Source organism: Piliocolobus tephrosceles, chromosome 13 (genome assembly GCF_002776525.5).
Source record: "Piliocolobus tephrosceles isolate RC106 chromosome 13, ASM277652v3, whole genome shotgun sequence".
In the NCBI taxonomy this organism is placed as follows: domain Eukaryota; kingdom Metazoa; phylum Chordata; class Mammalia; order Primates; family Cercopithecidae; genus Piliocolobus; species Piliocolobus tephrosceles.
Genome location: NC_045446.1, coordinates 69,610,953 through 69,630,581, shown reverse-complemented (window position 1 = coordinate 69,630,581; position 19,629 = coordinate 69,610,953). Strand labels below are relative to the sequence as shown.

At 47.4% G+C, this 19,629-nt stretch overlaps 1 protein-coding gene across 1 annotated transcript in view; it reads left to right on the top strand.

Annotated features, from left to right (window-relative positions):
- The first annotated feature begins 442 nt into the window (after positions 1 to 442).
- Positions 443 to 19,629, top strand: part of TENM4 (teneurin transmembrane protein 4) — an 800,850-nt gene continuing 781,663 nt past the window's right edge. Inside the window, exon 1 of the mRNA XM_026446989.2 lies at positions 443 to 953. The gene's annotated coding sequence lies outside the window, so the exon portion shown is untranslated. The remainder of the gene's footprint in view (positions 954 to 19,629) is intronic.

Genomic DNA, 19,629 nt, shown 5'->3' with positions numbered 1-19,629 from the left:
AAGGCGAAGAGGAGGGAGAGGAGACCAGACCCTGCTACGGGGACCCTGGAGAGAATGTCAAAGGAGGAGGAAAGAGAACAAAAGGCAAGAGGAGAGGAAGTACAAGGAAGTCCAGAAAGGAAAAGAGAAAGTTTCAGAAAGGGGGAGAGAAAGCAAGCAAGGAGGGTAAAAGAAGAAAGAGATCAAGAAAGATACCGAACTGAGAGACTCGGAGAACTCGAGAAAGCAAAGGAGGTAAAAGGAGAGAAGATGGAGAAGGCGGCGGAGAGGAAGGGGGAAGGAGAGAGAGGAACCGAGACTGGGGTGAGGGAGCGGCCGCGCGTGGCCCCCGGAGAGGCGCCCATCACCTGCGTGGCGCCCCCCGGCGCCGGAGGGCAGCCCTGCTCCCAGCGCCCGTGCGCCGCGCGGCTTGCCGGCCTCATAGGATTGGCTCCCGCCTCCCATTCATGTAACCTGCGTGTGCGTGTGCGTTTGTGTGTCTCTCTCTCTCTCGCTCGCCCTCTCTTTCTGTGTGTAAGAGAGCGAGGGTGGGGGACGGAGGCAGGCAGGCGAGCAGGCAGGGAGGGGAAGAAGAGAAGGGAAGCTATTAAACACACACACACACTCACACACGCGCGCGCACACCCGCCCCAACCCCCAGAAGCCTCGGGATTGCAGCTGTTTCATGTGGGGCAGCAGTGCTGGCAGGGACGCCGGCCGGGAGCGGCCGGGAGCGGGAGCCGGGCGTGCGCGCGCGGCTGGAGGCTCGCTGGGGCTCCGCTCCCCGCGGGAGCTATTGTTGGTCTCGCTGGAGCTGAGCGCAGAGCCCGGACCTACTCCTTCCTGGGCGCCCCGCTCCGGCTCGCGGAGCAGTGGAGTCGCGCCGCCGAGAGAGAGCGGAGCCACCGGCGCGGCGCCTTGCCTCCCTGCCGCCCTCCTCCCGGCTTCCCCGGCGGTAGCAGCCTGCAGCCACGGTAAGGCGGCGTGATCCGCTCTACGGAAAAGCGCCTTGGGGACCGCGGCGACGCCTCGCCAGCTCCATCGTCCTCTGCACTGCTGGCCCGGGCAGGGTTCGGGTAGCTCGCCCGGCTGCCGAGGGCTCCGGGAGATGTTTGCCTGCTCCCCTGGCCCGAGAGGAGGGAGGCTAGCTAGGTCGCGGGTGGTCGAGGGGCAAGCTGGTCTGGAGCCCCGAGCCGCCGCAGCCCCCGGAGCCCGCCGCGGACTGGAGCCTGGGAGCAAGGGCTGGGGGAGGGCAGGGAGGTGGGAGGCGGGTGGGAGGGAGGCGGCGCGCCCCAGGTTCGTCTGCCTCTCCCGGCTCCCCTTCCCCGCCCCAGCCCCGTTGCCTGCAGCCCCTCTGCAAACCAGCCCGCCCCAGGCTCCCGGCGGGCGTTGGAGGAGCCCGCGAGGCAGCGCCGGGCTTCAGCGGCCGCAGCCTGCCCTGCGGGGCAAGTGCCGGCTGCAGCAGCCCCGCACGGGCGGTGGTTGGAGCTCAACCCGGAGATGCGACCCGAGCTCCTCGCCCTCTGCAACCCGTGGGTCGCCCGCGTCTCCCCACCGGACGCCCGGCCGCGGTATTGACGTTCGTCTCGGAGCCAATTGAGGCTGCAGCCGCCGGATGGACGCTTGGAGGGCTCCCGGGTGTGAGTGTGACTGTGTGACTACTCTCACCCCCAGCTTCGGGAAATGTGCCCAGGGTTGAAATGTGATCACCGAGCTCCTTAGTCATTTTAATTGCCATTTTTAAATGCGGTCGTTACATTGGAGGAGCAGACGGGAAGGTAGTGGGGCGGCGTGTGTGTGTATGTGTGTGTGTGTGTACACACACGCCAACAGAGGAATACACAACCAACTACTTGGGTGAAGGGCGGGGGGTTCAACTAGTGAGTCCTTCTTGGCGGGGTGGTCGGGCCAGTTAGCTGCCTGCCCCCGCCTAGGCGAGGTTGGAAAGTACTGGAAATTCAACTGCGTGATCCTTAACTTTGGAAATTGGCTCCCCTTTCAGGGCAAAACGTTAAGGCGATTTATGCACCCGCGTCCATGTGGATAAGTGCATTACTGTTCATTTGGGTGAGGAGCCCTCAACAGTACCGCGCCAACCCCCCACCCTATCTCTAACTCCCTCCCACCCCCTAACCCTGGAGAGAGGGTTTATAGAGATGCAGTTATCCGTAAACCATCAACGCACTGAAAGGGGCGCAGGGAGGCAGCCAGGGTTTTGCTGGAACCTGCATGCTGGCTTGGTGTTTGACTAGCACACAAGATCACCCTGCTGCTTTGTAGAAGGTGGCAGTGGGGCACGCTCGGGATTCCTATCGCCGGGGTAGGGGGTGGGGGGAAAAGGGTGCCCATATACTGAGCTCTCAGGACGCGTAAGGAGAGAGATCTGCCGAACGGCATCGCGGGCAATTACATAAGCTGCTCGGTGATCACCCGGAACTGTGATGCCAGCACCCGGTTCTCGAAAGACAAGCCTTAAAGTTTGCCTGCTTGGGGAGTGTAAGTACCGGGGCGCCCCCACCCCGGCCCGGGTAGCTAGGATACGCCTCGAACCACGGCGCCCACTTGTGCGATGGGCGTAGGGTGCTGATGCTGCTGTCCCCAAAGAACCGGTTACCGAGGCAGGGACTCGGTGGGGGCATCCGGAATTGATCGCAGAGGAGGAGTCAGTCAGAACTCAGGTTTCGTTGAGTCTTCAGAGCTCTAAGTCTTCTCTCGGAGGTGTTGGAAGGCCTTCCAGGGAACGCTGTTTTCAGAAACTGACTTGGTGTCCTGGGGAGCCCCAAAACCCCTCTTTTCCGCCCTTCCTGGGCGCCCCTCCTCGTCTTTCACACCCTGTGCCCTTCGCGTGTTTAGAAACCTGCCCACGGTGCCTGGTCCCCCTTGGAGATTCCCAGGCAGCCCAGCCATCCAGGCCCAAGCTGGCGAGGGGTTAGAGGGAGTAGAACGCTGGCTCCGCCGGGCTGCCACCCTTACCTACACCTATTCCTGGTTTCCTGGGCTAGCCCGGAGCTGATGCGGACGGCATGGGGCTGGGGCCGGGTATGGCTTCAGTCCCCTCGCCTCTCCCCTCTGCAGACAGCAGTTTGCTTCTGTTGCGTTTATTCTCCCCGTCTCGCCGCTTCCCTCCAGCGCCGCAGCTTGTGTATCACGTTGATAGGCGTTGATAGAGAAACCACAGTAAGAGTGTGCTTTTAAATCTTGATTTTCGTCTGTAGAGGGATAAGCCACCCCAGCCCTGACAGAGCCGTGGGGAACGCTGAAGTCTGGGACACATTGGCCCTGAACTCCTCCCTTCCCCCCAGCCCGCAGTCAGGAGATGGTGGTGTGCATGGGTGGGGAGTGTTTTGTTTTTGCCACATTCCAGCGTCCTGAAACCTCTCGTCCCCTCCCACTGAAATCCCCGATCTGTCTGAATCTGTTCCGTGCTGTAAAATCCTCCCTCGCGCAGACCTGTGGGGCCCTTCAGATTTCCTGCCGCTGCCATGATCCTTAACAATGCGATTGCAAAGCCAGTGCTCGGCTGGAAAAAAATCCCCAGGTGCCAGGCGGCCGCGCCTTGACCTTGCTGAAGGATCCTTTAACCCGGCTACCAGAGGGGCTCTGTTCCAGCCGCGGGAATCCAGGAAGAAGGAGGGCTCCCCGGAGGCGGCTGGGTTCGCTCCCTGGACAGGGCGGGAATCGGGTCGCGGCGGGGACGGCAGAGGGGGAGGGGACGGGACTCCGCCGCAACCTGTTTGCCGGCGCGCAGGGCCAGCGCATCTCCACTCCCGCGTCCCGGCTCCTCGTGACCCGCCTTCCCCGCCGGCCTCCAGTTGTCTTCGGGGTACCGGAGTCGGCCGCGACTCCCTCGCGCTCTGCGCCAGAGTCCGCGGGACACCACCAACTTTGGGCTCCTCGGTGGCCCGAGCCGCGGTGCGAACCAGCAGGGCGGCCGGGTGGGCGGGGCCTGGGCGGTAAACGAGCCGAGACTACAGCATTCCAGGCCAGGTTCCAGCTGCAAGCGCCGCGCAGCACAGTGTTGAGTCCCGGCCGCGCCTTTCTCCCCTCCCCCGCCCGTCCGCGTTCCTCCGCACTCGCAGAGCGCTTTGGTCGCTCTGCGCTTCGGCTTTTAGCGGGAGCCCTTCTCATCAAAGTTACGAGGGGTGTTTTCACTGGTGGTGACGGTGGGAACTAGTTTTCTGCGCGCCTGTGTGTGTGTGCATTTGTGTGTGTGTGTGTGTGTGTGTGTGTGTGTGTGTTGGGGAGCAGAGAGATTTGCATCAGAGGCACATATAGCGCAAAAAACGGGTTTTCCCTTTCCAGGTGTTCTAAGGGAATGCTGAGGAAGAATCCGTTTTCTCTGGTGAGGGTGTTGTCGGGAAACCCTTACACTTAGTGGAACTGGACCTGTTGGAGCTGATTGCCTAGAGTGAACGGGTGTCTCCCTTAGCGGCACCTTGCGTGCAGTAGGTCCTTGGAAATATTTGGGGAACTGAAAGTCCTCAAGAGATTCAGCCAGGACTTAGGGCATAGATGTTCGTGTGCTTTTAGGGGAGTAATTCGGAGAAGCTTTTATTCCCAGCATGTGTCTTGAACTGAGGGGAGGGCAGGTTGCGGAGGGCTTGTGGAATTGCCATCTTCTGTGGTGGGGAATCGGGGACGGAGAGCTTCGGTTTTCTAGAAAGAGTTCTTGGATTATTCCTCTGCTCGCATCCTGTTCTCATCAAGGCCTCTGTTTGGGGGTGGAGGTAAAGTGGTGCAGTAAGCCGATCGGTCACCCTAGTAGACCGACCTTGACCAGTGCGAACCCCAGGGGGCAGAACTAGTGCTTGGTCTGAACAAGAACCATCAAAGGATAGTTCTGTAGTGAGTGGGGTGGCCTGGAATATGAGCTAGAAGGCTAAGCTATTAGAGTAGTGGGTTCCCACGGACTCGCCTCCAATAGAATCTGATTCTATTTGGTATAGTCTCCTCAATCTTTGGTGGTTTTGTGGGAGTAAAATGATAGGATGTGACTTTAATCCCTTAACTATTGGGTTGGAATCATGGCTCTGTGACCTTAGGCAAATTGTCTTTGGAGCTTCAGTCCTCTCCCCTGTAAAATGGCACAATATTGTTTAGTTTGCAACACTGTCAGTATTAACATCGCTAAGGCCTCTGGCATACTGTGGTGCCTTCACAGATGATTGTACCCTTCTACCTCCTTATCCCTTTCCAGGAAGCATCCTGCATTTGTTGGGTGGAGACTGGGCAGAGAAATCAACAGCCCCAAAAGAACCACCAACCTTACATCCAGCCTATTTAAAACCAGCTTCAAATGCTTGAAATGAAAGTATCTTTTCTTTTCTTAGGAAAGTCATTTCCAGTTTTGTTAGAATTTGTGCTTCATGGAGTCCCTTTCTCTGACAGAGTTGCATCCTCATGCAGATTGGCATGTTACATAACCCAATATTTCCAAATCAAAAGTTACAAATAAGGGAAAAGAAGGTGATTAGGAATGAAAGATTGTTGGGCAACATAAGCCAGAGACTCAATTTAAGATGCCAACTCACACTCTCATTGTGCTAGAGGTCGAAGGAAAATGAGATTTGATAAGCACCAGTGGTGCAAGTCTCCACCTGGGTACTTAGCCCCTGTTCTGGTCTAACAAATAGCTACACAGCCCCAGCCCAAACCTTCTGTAGTTCCTGTCCCAGTACCTTCTCCCACATCAGTTAATCTAAAAAGTTAAACAAAAGAACAATAGGATTTAAATCACCTCCTTGCAGATTTGATTCCAAGAACCTAGCAGGGTAAATCAATGTCAATTCTAGATCTGAGGAGCTGATTTTCACCTGCCTTCTTACATGGTCTATCAGCTTGGCTTTTATTGTAACTGAAAGCTGAATCACTCCATCTTTGCTTTGCACTGACAGATGGGCTGTGGGGGCCACTTTGAAAGTAACATGCCCCAGTTCTCAGGGAGCCAAGCAAACACAGATCCCTGAATGTTCTCTATAAGGAAAATGTCTAATGAAACAATGTAAATATGTGTGCCTATTGCTCCCTGGGTTATATATTTATTACTTTTTTTTTTCTTTTGCAGTCTTTATTCTAATGACCAAAGTAATATGTGCTCACTGTAGCAAATTCAGGCATTACACAGAAAAACAAAGCCAAAATGTTACACCCACCATTTTGAGTTGTACCTTGTGACTTTATGAATGTAGAAAAAATGATGAGATCCTAGTATAATGTTTTGAATGTTTATTTTCATCTAATGATAAAGTATGCAAATCTTTTCATGCTCTAACTTTTCCTCCTATGGTGCTATTTGTAATACTACATAGACCCCCAATGTTATAGTACGGCAGATATAATTTAATGAGTACCTAATTTTTTGACTTTGTGTTTATTTTTCATTTTTTATTATAACAAGACTGTAGTAACCATCCTTGTAGATACTGTGCAGTTTTAGTATTTCCTTAAGATAAATTCCTAGAAAGTAGCATTTCAGGGTTAAAGGCAGATACCATACTAAAGCTTCTGTCACACATGAAAAGCAGTTAGGTAAACCGTGATGTCTTCTTCATCTTTTTAACCAGAATATGGCTATTTACTTTGCAGTCCCTTACAGGCTTGGGAGCCCAGGTGGTAGAAGAAGGCAGGGGTGACAGTCAAACTTCAAGCAGGGAATTTGCATAATTTTGAGCTGTTCTGCTGAACTGATACACAAATTCTTTTTCCAAGAACATTTTTCTTCCCTGGCTCTTGGAATCGTCACTTTCTGGAGTGCTTTAGCCAGCAATGGAGTTGAAATATGTAAATATGTTCCTCAGCATTGTAGGTGGGGCTGGCTCCATGGTGAATGACAAACAGTTCCTCCGAGAAGAGTGTGTGTCTTCAGCATTTGCTGAGGCCGTGGATTTCCCCCTCCCACCTTTTTCCTTCCCTTTGGTTCAGAGGCCTTAAACTGGCCTGGGAGATCTTACAAAGCAAACAGTTGAGACTCTACCCCACAGCTTATCTCCACCTGCCGTATGGCATTTTACTGGGAAAAATCAACCCAACGGAGTCTCCCTTCACAGTCCCAGGGCACAATCAATCAATCAATCAATCAATCAACATGCCTACATGCTATTTTGAAAGTGGAAATTGTTAGGCATCTTGTCCCCTCCTTGCGTGGTTCAATCCAATCAGAGGGTGCTTTTGCCAGTCCCCCTCCTCATGTGTGGGATTTCTGTGACCCAGAAAAGATGCATTCCCTGTAGTTAGATAGCTAGTCATCTAACAAAGAATTCAGTGGAACCAGTGGGGGAAGTCCGGTCCTCCCATTTCCAAGGTGCCCCCATGCTCAGCAGGAAACATGAGGAGTTCCTTTAGATCAGGTAGACAGGTCACCTCAGGATTGTTTCACAGTGTGGTCACCACAGTGGGAGCCCTCTCTGTTGGTTGACTCTGACTTCAGACAACAGTTTAGATGCTGCTTTGATACTTACGCCACTCTAGTTTCACTAGGGAAGGTGAAGGGATGTTTCTATTCTTTGTCATGTTCTGAACATCAAATCAGAGCTTTGCTTTCATTTGGAAAACAGAAAGGAAACAGGCCGTATGGGATCTCCAGAGCAGTGGTCAGCACCCCAGTTCCTTTTCCTGTGTGTTCTGCACTCGCTTTACACAATGGCAGCACTGTAGCCTCACCCAATAGTGCAAAAGGGTATCAGAGGCAATTGGTTAATCATTAAAATCCTTAAGAACATTAGGTTTTAAGAATGTTTTTCTTTGAAAGTCGTTTTTCTCGCTGTGGGATGAGTGTTGATTTCTGAAAGGCTGGTCTTGCACCCCTTGAAAGTCAAACAAAAGGGTTGCAGTTAGTACATTTATGGCTTTGGGTAAACTTTGCCAATTCCTGATGCCACTTTTCCTCACTATAAAATTGGTTGGGAGAAGCGAGTGGTTTCCATGTTTTGTTAAGTTAGTGCAATCTCAAACTCTAAGGTGCACACCCCTAGTTCTGGAATCTTGTTAAGATGCAGATTCTGCTTCAGTTGGTCTGGGGAGGGGCCAAGAATCTGCATTTCTCGCCAGCTCCCAGGTGCTGCCATGCTCCTGGTCCATGGTCCACACATGGAGTAGCAAGATTTCAAGCTATCTACTGCTCTGACATTATTTCAAAAAGTAATAATCATGATCCCTGGATGTCAAGAGGAGTTGCTTATATTTGTAGAATGGCACTATGAAGTGTCCATTCTTTCATTTTAGATTTGGAGAATAATCTTTATTTCCACAGACAGTGGAAATAAAGTGCAGAGGGGCAGAGTCAGTCCTCTCATCCTGTAGTCATATAGGAGGTGGAAAATGAGGCAAGAACGAACACATACTCAGTGTTTTCTGTGTATCAGAGAAACTGAAGCTCAGTAAGGCTGAGCCCAGGGTCACACAACTAGAACTAGCATTTGATGATAGGCTTCTCTGTCTCCTAAATCCTTGTTTCTCCTAGAATGGCAACTTTGTAACTTTCAAGAATGCCACATAATTAAAATTGATAACTTAGCAAAACCTTTTCCCTTTAGAGGTCCTTTTTCTGGGCCTACTTTGAAAGTGGATCAAGACATGTAAAAATTTGCATCATTATCATGTAAGCAATTAAAGTGCTTAAGAGCTTAAAAGCAATTTGTTCAAGTTGGTTAAATATCCACCCTCCCCAATCTTGTTTGTATTATTAATTTACTCATCAAACTGTGACATCAAAACTATTGTGAAGGTAAATTTCAGTATCTTCTGTTTGGTAGAACCTTTTAAATGCTAAGGGCTTTTATTGATGAAGTCCACAGTGAAAGATCCAGTTCAGGGTGAGTCAGAGAAACCAGCTTTTTACTAAACAAACCCAGCTCTGCTTTGGCCTCTGGATGAGAACTGATCGTTTAAAAGTTTTATTAACGTGCAATTATTCTGAGAACCAGTCAGCAATGCAGCTCTTTGCAAACATTAATTAGCTGATCCTCACATCATCCCACATGACAGACAAATAGCATTAACCTTGCATTTGAGAAAACAAATGGACACACACAGATGAGGGAGGAAGAGGGCAGCTCTTGCCTCGAAAGAAATATGGTAGAAGTAGGTGGAATTAGAGGACCGCATGAGTTTTTTACTTTATCATATTTATTGAGAAACACACTAGATAATCTAGAGCTATTCTATGCAGTATAGTAGTCACTAGTCACATTTTAAACTAAATTTAATTAAAATGAAACAAAGCTAATCATTTATTTCCTTGCTTGCACAAGCCAGATTTCAAGTGCTCAAGAGCCACATGTGGTTAGTGGTTGCCATACTGGATGGTGTAGTTACAGAACATTTCTATCATCGCGAGATATTCGATTAAGGCTGGGATTTAAAAAAATGCAAAGATCCTTGCCATTATGAACTCCAATGTAAAATTTCCTAAAACAATAGCTGACACATGGCAACTACTGAGTAACTCAAGTTGTGGTAAAGTTCTTTGGGCTAATGGTTAGGGACCCAGCTTCTAGAGCTAAAGGACTGAGTTCACATCCTGGGTGTGCCACGTACTGAATGTATGACTACAGGTAGATGACTATTTAAATGATGTATGACTATTGGCAGACTATTTGAATGCTCCATGCTGATTCATGCTGCATTTTTCACTTGTCTTATTAGCTAAGATTATTTTTAAGGCAGTGTTGGATCCTGGAGAGGGTGCTGGGAGACAGGTACTCTCCTTTGCTGCTGGTGGAAATGCAAATTAATATACCCTTTTAGGAAAGCAGTTTGGCAGTAACTGTCAGTAGACTTTGGAACACTTATTCCCTTCAGTCCAGTATTCTGATTCTAGGAATCTAGCCAAAGAAAATAATCAGAGATGGGCAGAGAAGATTTAAAAATAAAAATGTTCATTGCAGTGTTATTTATAAAAGTGGGGAAAAAGGTAAACAATTGGATGGAATAAGTAAAGTGTGGCCGAGCCTAACAGCGGAATATTATTCCAAGATTACGTGTTGTTTTGAAAATGTGTTTTGTGACAAGGGAAAATGCCGTGATAAAAATTATGTTTTAAAAAATACTAAGTGCTATACTGCTAACCCCCAAAAGTATTTTTAAAAGTAGATATTTGTTTAAGCAGGACTAGAGAAATAAAGTACTGAGTAGTAACTTATGAATTAATAGAATTTTTGATGGTTTGGGGAAGATTGTTTTGACTTTTTTCTTTATTAAGGTTTGTGTTTTATTTATTTATTTAATTTATTAACTGAACTAACCTAAGAGAATTGGCAACTGTGTGTCCCTGTGCTCTTTCTGCTATCGAATGCCTTAGAGACTCCTAGCTGCTCCAAATCTGTTTTTTTCTAGCATGTTTGGAACTTCTGGCTTATCTATTCTAGAGTTTGTCTGCTTTCAAGGCCTAGATGTTCTTTCTACTGTTAAACCTTAATTCCTCTTTATGGCCATTTAAGTACATTTCTACATGTAGTAGGTGATTCTGACTGAGCAGCATGGGGTATTGCAAAAGACATCAACTTCACAGATGGAAAGAACTAGGTTCAGGCCCTGAACTATCATCACCTCCTTGCCATGGGAGCTTGGGCGACCCTTCTGTGCCTCAATGTCCTCATCTATAAATAGGGAAGCAATAGAATCTATCTCATATCTCATGGCTGTGTGGATTGTGTTCACGTCAGTGGGACATCTGGCACATGGGTAAACGCAAATGTCTTCCATGCCTGGGGTGCAGCACCCTCTAGAATGTACACTCCCTTAGTGCTTGTACCACTCTCTTGAGATTGTAGGATCATCACTCTCCAGAAGAGGGAGAGGAGGCATCATGTGTTTACTCAACATGACCCCTGCCATAAGGGCTTTGAATGGCAGAGCCGGGACCTGGACAGATGTCTGACAGACTCCGAGTCTTGTGCTGTCTCTGGTACAGGTTTGGAAGTTCTGTTCCCATCTGGCTCGTCGTATTTTGCTTATTGGTTTCCCTGGGCTGCCCTTCATTGTGATGCCATTAACCCCTCAACATTTCCTAGCCCTTTTTTTTTTTTTCAGGTTGAATGATTAAAACAAATATGCCTAACTAAAACGTAGTCCTACATTGCTAAGTGACAGCAGCCAAGCCACATTCCAGGAAGAATGTGAACTGCTCACTAGTGGTTCAGCTCACTTTTTGCCACCTTGAAACAATGTCTCCTCCCAAATTTCACCTCTTGGCAGCTTGAAAGAGGCACTAAATTTGTCATCAGCTACAACCCCCAGTTCTCTCACTTTCTATCTGTGGGACCTTGGGCAAATTACTTAATGTCTGTGTGCCATAGTTTCCTTGTCCATAACATTGGGATAATAATGAGTCTTTGGCAGGGTTGTTGCTAGGATTATCATGCAAGAATCTTTGTGACAGTATTGTGAGTCCTTGCCATCCTTGAATCAGCAGCATTATTTCCAAAGCTTTAGAAGTAATTTATTGAGGTACCACTAAGTCACTGCTTCCTTTTTCTCTGCTACTGATGGTTCTCCCACATATTGCAGTTAAGTAAAATGCTTCCTAAGGCCATATAAGACAGTGAAAAAATGCCAACAGGTTTCAGGTTGAATTTTCTGCTTTGCCACCTACTAGCTATATGCATTCAAGCAAGTTCCTTAGATTCTCTGAGCTTCCATCATTTTTTCAGTTAGAAAATAGAAAATAGAAGTGTCTACCTCCAAGGGTTGTTGAAGTAGCTTGGGTAGTGCCTGCTAATCGGTGTCTATGTGAATGGTAGCTCCTGGCATTGCTCTTTTCCTCACTATCTCCCCACCGCTCAGCCGCTGGTCCACTGGCTCCTGCTTCTGGATCCTGTCAATGCAGTCCAGTGGTGGGTGCAGGTGCTTATTGGGGAGGAGGCGGGAGGGGGAAGGATATGGATGGCAGGGTCTATAGGAGTCTGTTGCAGGTTATTTCAGGTCAGACTCTGAGAGGACCCCTAGCTTCCTTGCCCCCTGAAAATAAAGTTGCCTGTAGACAGAAAAACCAAAGGGCTCTAGATTTAGACAGCAGATCCTGGCTCAAATTCTAGCTCTGTTTCTTTGTGACCTTGCACCAGCTTGATCATGTTAAAAATGAGAATGATATTCTGCCTGTTTCTCTGAGCTGCTGTCAGGCACTAGATTTAGAGTTACTTGACCCTGACTGTGCATTAGAATCACCTAGGCCCTTTTTACCAAAGACCAGCACCACGCCCCCACCACGGATTGCTCGACAACTGTTCCAGGTGAGACCTAGTCATCAGAACTCTGTAAAGCTGCCCAGGTGATTCTAAGGTACAGCAGGGCTGAGAAATGCTGCATAGAATAGAGCCTTACTAAATGTTAGTTTCCTCCATTTTCAAAGCAGCATAAAGGGATCTTATATTGAGTAATTTATGTATGAGGTGAGTGGCCTAATTTGTTTGAGCCATGGGACTACAGATATGGTAATCAAGGCTTCTTTCCCACCCCTGCCCTCCTTTTTGGCAAACTGGGGCATTTGGGTCAGAAAAGTGGCCTTACTCAGCCTGTCCTCTTCTCATTCCAACACAGCTGCTTTCTGAGTGCTGGGAAAGGCCTGGCCCTTGCCTGGAGATGTCATGATAATCCTTTGACCTACTTTTGTTTCTTTTCTGTTCACTTCTGGGCTGTGCTCCATTAACCATTCATGCACAACCCTCCACCAAGCTGGCAAGGCCTCAGGATTCTTCAGGTGGAAGAGGGAATGCTCGATTTCTGTCCGCATCCTATAAAATGCTTATCAGATGATAGTAGCTTTCTAGGGTTAGTGTAAGAGACTTAGCATGACCCAAAGGCCTGGAGACTCTTCACTTCTGCATGATTTGGTGATTTTGCATCTCTTAGACAATAAATTTTTGGTTGAGAAGTACTACTCAGCGGTCTGATTTTTTCTTGAGATCTTCTCAAACTCACCTCAAACTGGGGAAATGTGTTGTATTTTGGAGAGGGCTTTTAACATTTAATGTGCATAGGCACCACCTGAGGGCTTACTAAAATGCAGATTCTAATTCAGTGGTTGGGGAGCATGGGCCTGAGCTCCTGCATTTCTGACAAGCTTCCAGGAGATATTGATGCCACCAGTCTAAGGCCACACTTGGCTTAGCAGAGCTCTAAGACTTTGGTCTTCCTTCCTGCTTCTGCTTCATTGAGTGAATGGAATCTGTCAGTTTTGTGCAACTGTTTGTCAGTATTGTTGTAGCCTCAGTGGAGGCAATTGTAGTGTGAAGTAGACAGAGTAAATAGTGGCCATTATCATCATGCCGTGGAAAGATTCCAGTTCCAGGTATTAGGTTGTACTCTTCAGGCTTCTTTTATATCTTCAAGCACATTAAGCCTCATGGCACATTGTGGAATAGGCAGTGATTTTTATTACTAGGATAAGTATTACTTTGAAAATTTTATAACATTTATTATGTTTTTGTTTAATGTGGTTTTCTTCTGATTATGACAATAATGCATGTAAACAACAGAAAATTTAGGAAACCTAAGATAACACAGAGAACAAGAAAAAATAACCCATAATCCTGCCATGGAAAGGTAGCTTCTCCTAACCTTTTGGTTCTCTTTCTGTTATAGTTTCTATGTAAAATCCTAATTCTCACCACTACCCCCTCCCACCATAATTTGGAGCACATTACGCACATTGTTTTGCAACCTTAATCTATCACGATCATTTCCCCATTCCATTAAGTTTTTCCTCCAACATGACGTTTAATAGCTATGTAGTATTCCATCCTAAGGATACACCATTATCTATTTAACTAATTTTCTACTGTTGTTTTCCATTTCTCACCACCATAAATAATGCTGAGATCAACATTTTCATGTATTTGTGTGTTTATTTTCTTCAGTCCAATATCTTTACTTGAAATTTCTAGGTCAAAGATAATGCAGCTTTTAAAAGCTTCTGACAATGTGCTGATCCATGATGGGCCTATGGAAGCATGGAACCCAGACCAAGTTCCCTCTAGTCTAGTAGCAGTTTGACCAGGAAAGTTTTCATCATTCTTGTGTTGTGTAGGGAGTTTCATCATTCCCATTTTGTGTCACCAGGATACTAAGGTGGCTCTGGAGAAGCCCTGAGCAGACAGTCCCTGCTGCCACGTAAGCTCCTGGTTCGCGTGTGCTATTCATGTGAACTGCATCACACTGGAGTAGATGGTCATTAGGCCATTAAGATTGATCTAGACCATATCTTGCTTCCTGGATCTGTGAAGGTATCTGCAACTTTCAAGGAGAGAGGAAAAGGGGAAAGAAAGGTACCAATACTGTGTCTATCAAACTCTAGATTCATGTATCCAACTGCCTCCTTGATATTTTTATTTGAATAATCTTATATGCATCTCACACCTAGCACATCCAAAACTCATCTTCCCTGAAAGACCTGCTTTACTGGCAGTCCTCCCCAGCTCAGCTGATGGTAACTCCATTCTTCTGGTTCATAGGCCCCAAATTTTGGAGTCATCTTTGACTCCTGTTTTTGTTTTCACACCTTATAACTGAACCGTCAGGAAATCATATTGGCTTTGCTTTCCAGACATAACCTCACAGCGGACCACTCTTCATGCTCTCCACTGCTACCACCTGGGTTCGTCCCTGATCTTCTCTCACCTGGATGGTCACGGGATCCTTTTTGTTGAATTGTGTGAGGCATTTGGCCTATGTTATCTCCTTTATTCACATGGAGCTGAGTAAGGTCTTGTTAGTCCTCATTTTCCAGAGGGGCCACAGGGACTCAAAGAGTTTAGACATCTTGCCTGAGGTCACTCCACCAGTGAGTCAGGGAGCCAGGGTCCCTACAGAAATCCACCTGGCCTTAAAGCAAATGTTCCTCTCCAGGAAGTGCTGGTTGTAAGTTTATGAGCCATGGAGGGGATGGGGAACTTGAATATCTTAAACCTGATGGTAGGAACAAGATACACACCATCTTTTGACGTCTGACTTGTTAGCTAACATTTTTAATAGAAGATGTTTATCCTCTCCTCACATCTGCCTGCACTGATGACCAAAGCCTTGTATCAAGAATTAATTTTGGAAGGAGATACTTCTTCATAGCCTACCCCTGAAGGTGGGAAATAGTGTGGGGAAATTCATTCTAGACCAAAGTGTGGGTGATGGTCTTGAGGCATCAAAGTAGGTTTCTAAAAGACCCCCACATTTTGGCATGTGTTTGTGCACAGGTGTGTGGGCACACACCTATAATTTACAGCATATTCCTAGAACTTTTTAAGTTAAAGTGTTGCCTTTTTCACTCTTATGGTTGTTATTTCTTGATCTGTTGTTGTCACGTCTCACTGTTCTTTCTCCTCAAAAATCACGGAATTGAATTCATTTGTTCAGAAGTGGACCCCAGAGGCAGGCAGGCAGGCAGAGACCAAAGAGATGTCACATAGCTTATACCAGAGGGGTGGGAGCCAGGTCCATGTGAGCAGATCCTGCCACCTGAGATAGGCCATTTGTGCCCCTACTGTGTGCTGAGCACAGCAACTCTGCCAACAGTCTTGTTATGCTCCATCACTGACTATATGAGTAGTGTTGCCAGGATTTGAATTTGGATCAGTCTGGCTCTAAGTCTGTATTCTTCTACTTCACCTTTCTGGGACTCAGGAGAACATGGCCAAGAGTTTAGGGCTAGTCTCTTAGTAGCTAAACAGCAGTCTTTCCCTGAAGGCTTCAGACATTGAGATGGGCCAGGGATATGGGGAGAGCTGGCTTTAGTTCAGCATCAGCCAGAACATCCCAGAAGGGATTGGACAACTTGTGGAGAGAGTGAGCTCCCTGTCACTGGAGGAGGGTAAGCAACGCTGTCAAGTCTATTGAGAAGCTTCCTGCAGGGGGTGGGAGATTAGACTCAATGTCCTCTTGAACAGTTCAGTTACAGAATGGCTGGGTCCTTTGGTAGACTCCTCACCTTGATCCTTAGCACCGTTATTAGGTATACCAATTAATCCAATCAGTAAGGGCTTGCCGAGTGAACTGGAGTAGATGTGATTCAAGACAGAAAAGCAGGAGGGTATGCCACTCAGATCTCAAGGCACTTAGGATACAGTTAAAGGTACTACTAAGACATTATCAGTTGAAGAGTCAGACTGACCTCAGTTTAAATCTGGGCTGAGCCACAACTAGACCAGGCTTTCTCAACTTTGGCACCCCTGACTTTTTTTTTTTTTTTTTTTTGAGACAGAGTCTCATTCTATCTCCCAGACTGGAGTGCAGTGGCATGATCTTGGCTGACTGCAGGCTCTGCCTCCCAGGTTCACGCCATTCTCCTGCCTCAGCCTCCAAAGTAACTGGGACTACAGGCACCCACCACCACGCCTGGCTAATTTTATGTATTTTTAGTAGAGACGGGATTTCACCATGTTAGCGAGGATGGTCTTGATCTCCTGACCTCATGATCTGCCCACCTCGGCCTCCCAAAGTGCTGGGATTACAGGCGTGAGCCACCATGCCTGGCCTTTTTTTTTTTTTTTTTTTTTTTTGGGGAGACAGGGTCTCGTTCTATTGCCCAGGCTGGAGTGCAGTGATGTGATTAGGGCTCACTGCAGCCTTGACCTCCTGGGCATAATTGATTCTCATGAGCTTAAATGATTCTCCCACCTCACTCCCCCAAGTATAAGAGCTGGTACTCCAGGCATCCAGCCATCATACCTGGCTAATTTTTGTTTTGTAGAGACGAGGTTTTGCCATGTTGTCCAGACTGGTCTCGAATTCATGAGTTTAAGTGTTTCTCCTGTCTTAGCCTTCCCAAAGTGCTGGCATTATAGGTGTGAGCCACTGTACCTGGCCAACTTTGCCACAAATGACCAGATAATTCTTTGTTGTAGGGGGTGTTCTGTGAATCAGGGATGTTGAGCAGCATCCTGGCCTCTATCCACTAGATTCCAGCCCCTCCCCCACCAGTTGTGACAACCAAAAATGTTGACAGACATTGGCAAAAGTTCACTGAGCAAAGACTTGCCAAGATTGTCCATCCCTGGTTGGAAGCCACTGGACTAGCTTGTATGACTTTTGGCAGACAAACTAAACTCTTGGTCTTAGTTCCATTTTCTTTAATGTGTGGCAGCAATACCTGCTGTAAGAATGAAATGAGATAGGATTAATCAAGCTTCTACCAGGAAGCCTGGCACAAAGTAGACAGACACATCTGAGAAAGAACCCTCTCACCCAGGTTAGTTGGGGAGGCAGGGAAGCTTCAAAAAGTGGGAAGCATTTGAGGTCAGACTTGAAGGCTGAGAACGTATTTTCCAAAAGGACAAGAAGTATTGTGATTATTATTATTCCTCCTACTTCCTCTACCCTTGCAGGCCTCCTCTCACTTGCTGGTCCCTCCTTCATCTCTCCTATAAAGATCAACCAAAGGGACTCTCTAAATCCTCAGCTTCCGGAAACAGGAGATTTGGTTCTGGCCTCACGGTTAACCCTCCCTGTGCCTGCTGCTCCAGGAGTGCATAGACCCGCCCCCTTGTTCTGGAGCAGGCAAAGAATGACCCCTGTTTCCCCATCTTGTTAAGTATGAATTGGAAGTTTGTACCCATGCAGTTTCCCTGCAAAAAAAAAAAAAAAAAAAAAAAAGCACTGAGTAAGCATTCAGATCTGGCTTGAACGAGACAGGAGCTACAAATGCAGTTGAATATTTCATGAGGACCCTTTCAAACCACATGCTCTGTTCTTATGGATGGTATGGGGGAGGGAGCACAGGCTGCAAGTCAGACCATCTTAGTTTTAGCCCTGACTCTTCAGTGGAACTTTGCAGTAGGAAGTGTCTTCACTTCCCTGGGTCTCGGTTTCCTCATCTGTATGACAGCAGGGGTGGGGGTTGCAACTGATTTGGGATTTATTGTGAGGGCTACAGGAGATAATACAGGTAAAGGATCTGGCAGGGTGCCTGGCACATAGTAGGTGCTTAGTCCGTGTTACCTCTCCAGTTAGAATCTTCTTGTTCTCTTCCCAGAATTTGTGCTTTTAGGGACAGCATAGTCTTTCTGGATGACACAGGCCAGTGGCATGGGACTCCTTGAGGGATTGGGTTTAGGACAGCCTCCTGGCCTTCTCCTTTTAACTGAAGCTTTGGGATTGGGCCTGGCATCTTTGGAAAGCTCACCAGTTCATCCCCTTTAGAAGACAGGATATAAAGAATTCTCTCTGTTTCAAATGGCCCAGCTGAGCATACTTTCAGTTTAAAAATAAGTTAGAAGGCTGTTTTAAAATGTAGAGGTGATAAGCAAGTATCTGCCTTACCTTTATACAAAGATGAGTGATTAGAAGACCCAAAATAGAAGCCCAGAGAGGCTCCTGGGCCACAGTCCCTGCCCCAGGCTCAGGCCCAGCCTCAGGTCAGACCCTCCCTCCCTCTGTTCTACCAGGGAGCCAAGGTTGCTGTAAGGAAAACAAGAGGAGTGTGGTGTTTTGTAACTATTTTTATACCTACATCAGAATTGATGTTAGTGCTTCTGAATTATTTCACATTTTTCTTTCTCAGTTGGCCTCTCCAGCGAGTTTCTCTCTCGGGGTGGAGGGAGTTGTTTTATAGGCAACCATGGAGGCAGACAAACACTGACTGCAGGGCCTCTGCTTTTTTGGGGGAATGACGTTCTTAGGTATCCTATTATGAATTAGGGGCCTCATATTAAACATAGGTGACAGGTATGATACATGGCAGGTATCTTGTCTCCATGTTATAAACAGAGAGGCTAAGTAACTTGCCAAAGACCAAACAGCAGGAAGTGAGGCAGTCAGGATTCAAACTCTGGTCTTTCTTACTGTAGAGCTGGTGCTGCTTCTACTGAGCTGGACTACTGCTGCTCTGTCCTTTACTGTGTGTGTGTGTGTGTGTGTGTGTGTGTAAGAACCAAGTCGGTGATTTGATATGGTACTCCTTAAGCTAACAGGCCCCTGTCACCGTTAGCTTAAGGCCCACAAACAGCATGGAGGTGAACAGAGTTGAGAAGATGAGCCTCAGAAGGCTGAGCACTGAGAAACAGGGATGTGGTTCCCTTGGTTATCGCATCCTGGGGGAATGGGAAGATTGTCACAGCCCTAGCAGGAGGTCCCTTCATTGTACTTCGCAGGTGCCACGTGTGGGATGTGGGTTAAGAGCCCTTCTCTCACAGTCTAGCCACACTCTTGAAAGGGGTACCTGCACCTTGGACCTCATTGAAGGGGGCGATGGTTGGCAGCTCTAAACCACCCCGACAACAGGAGGGAATGAACTGTACTGTTATCTGCTACCTCTCATAATTAAAGTCCATCATAGACTTTTAATGGGCATTTTGAAATAGACATCCTGGTTTGAAAGGAATCCTACTGTAGATCAAGATCAGCCTCCCCGCAGAAGCACTGTCTCGCTGATAACTGTTTTTCTATTTCAGAGCCAGGGAAGATTACACATTTTCCTTGTTCCGTTCCTTTAGCTCCTATTTAATTATTGGTGACCTCGAGATGACTCTCTTTCAAGCATTTAAAACTCCTCATTCTACCTTGTGTGAAAACCCTGTTAGAATTATAATATGAACTCTCTCTGGGAGATAGGCCTCTGCAAATTAGCTAGGGACACTTATTTCAAAAGTGCCCATCGTTATAGTTTCAATAAAATTCACTGGGGTAAAGCAGTTGTTAGTAATGTTAATAACAGCTGTATTTTGATAG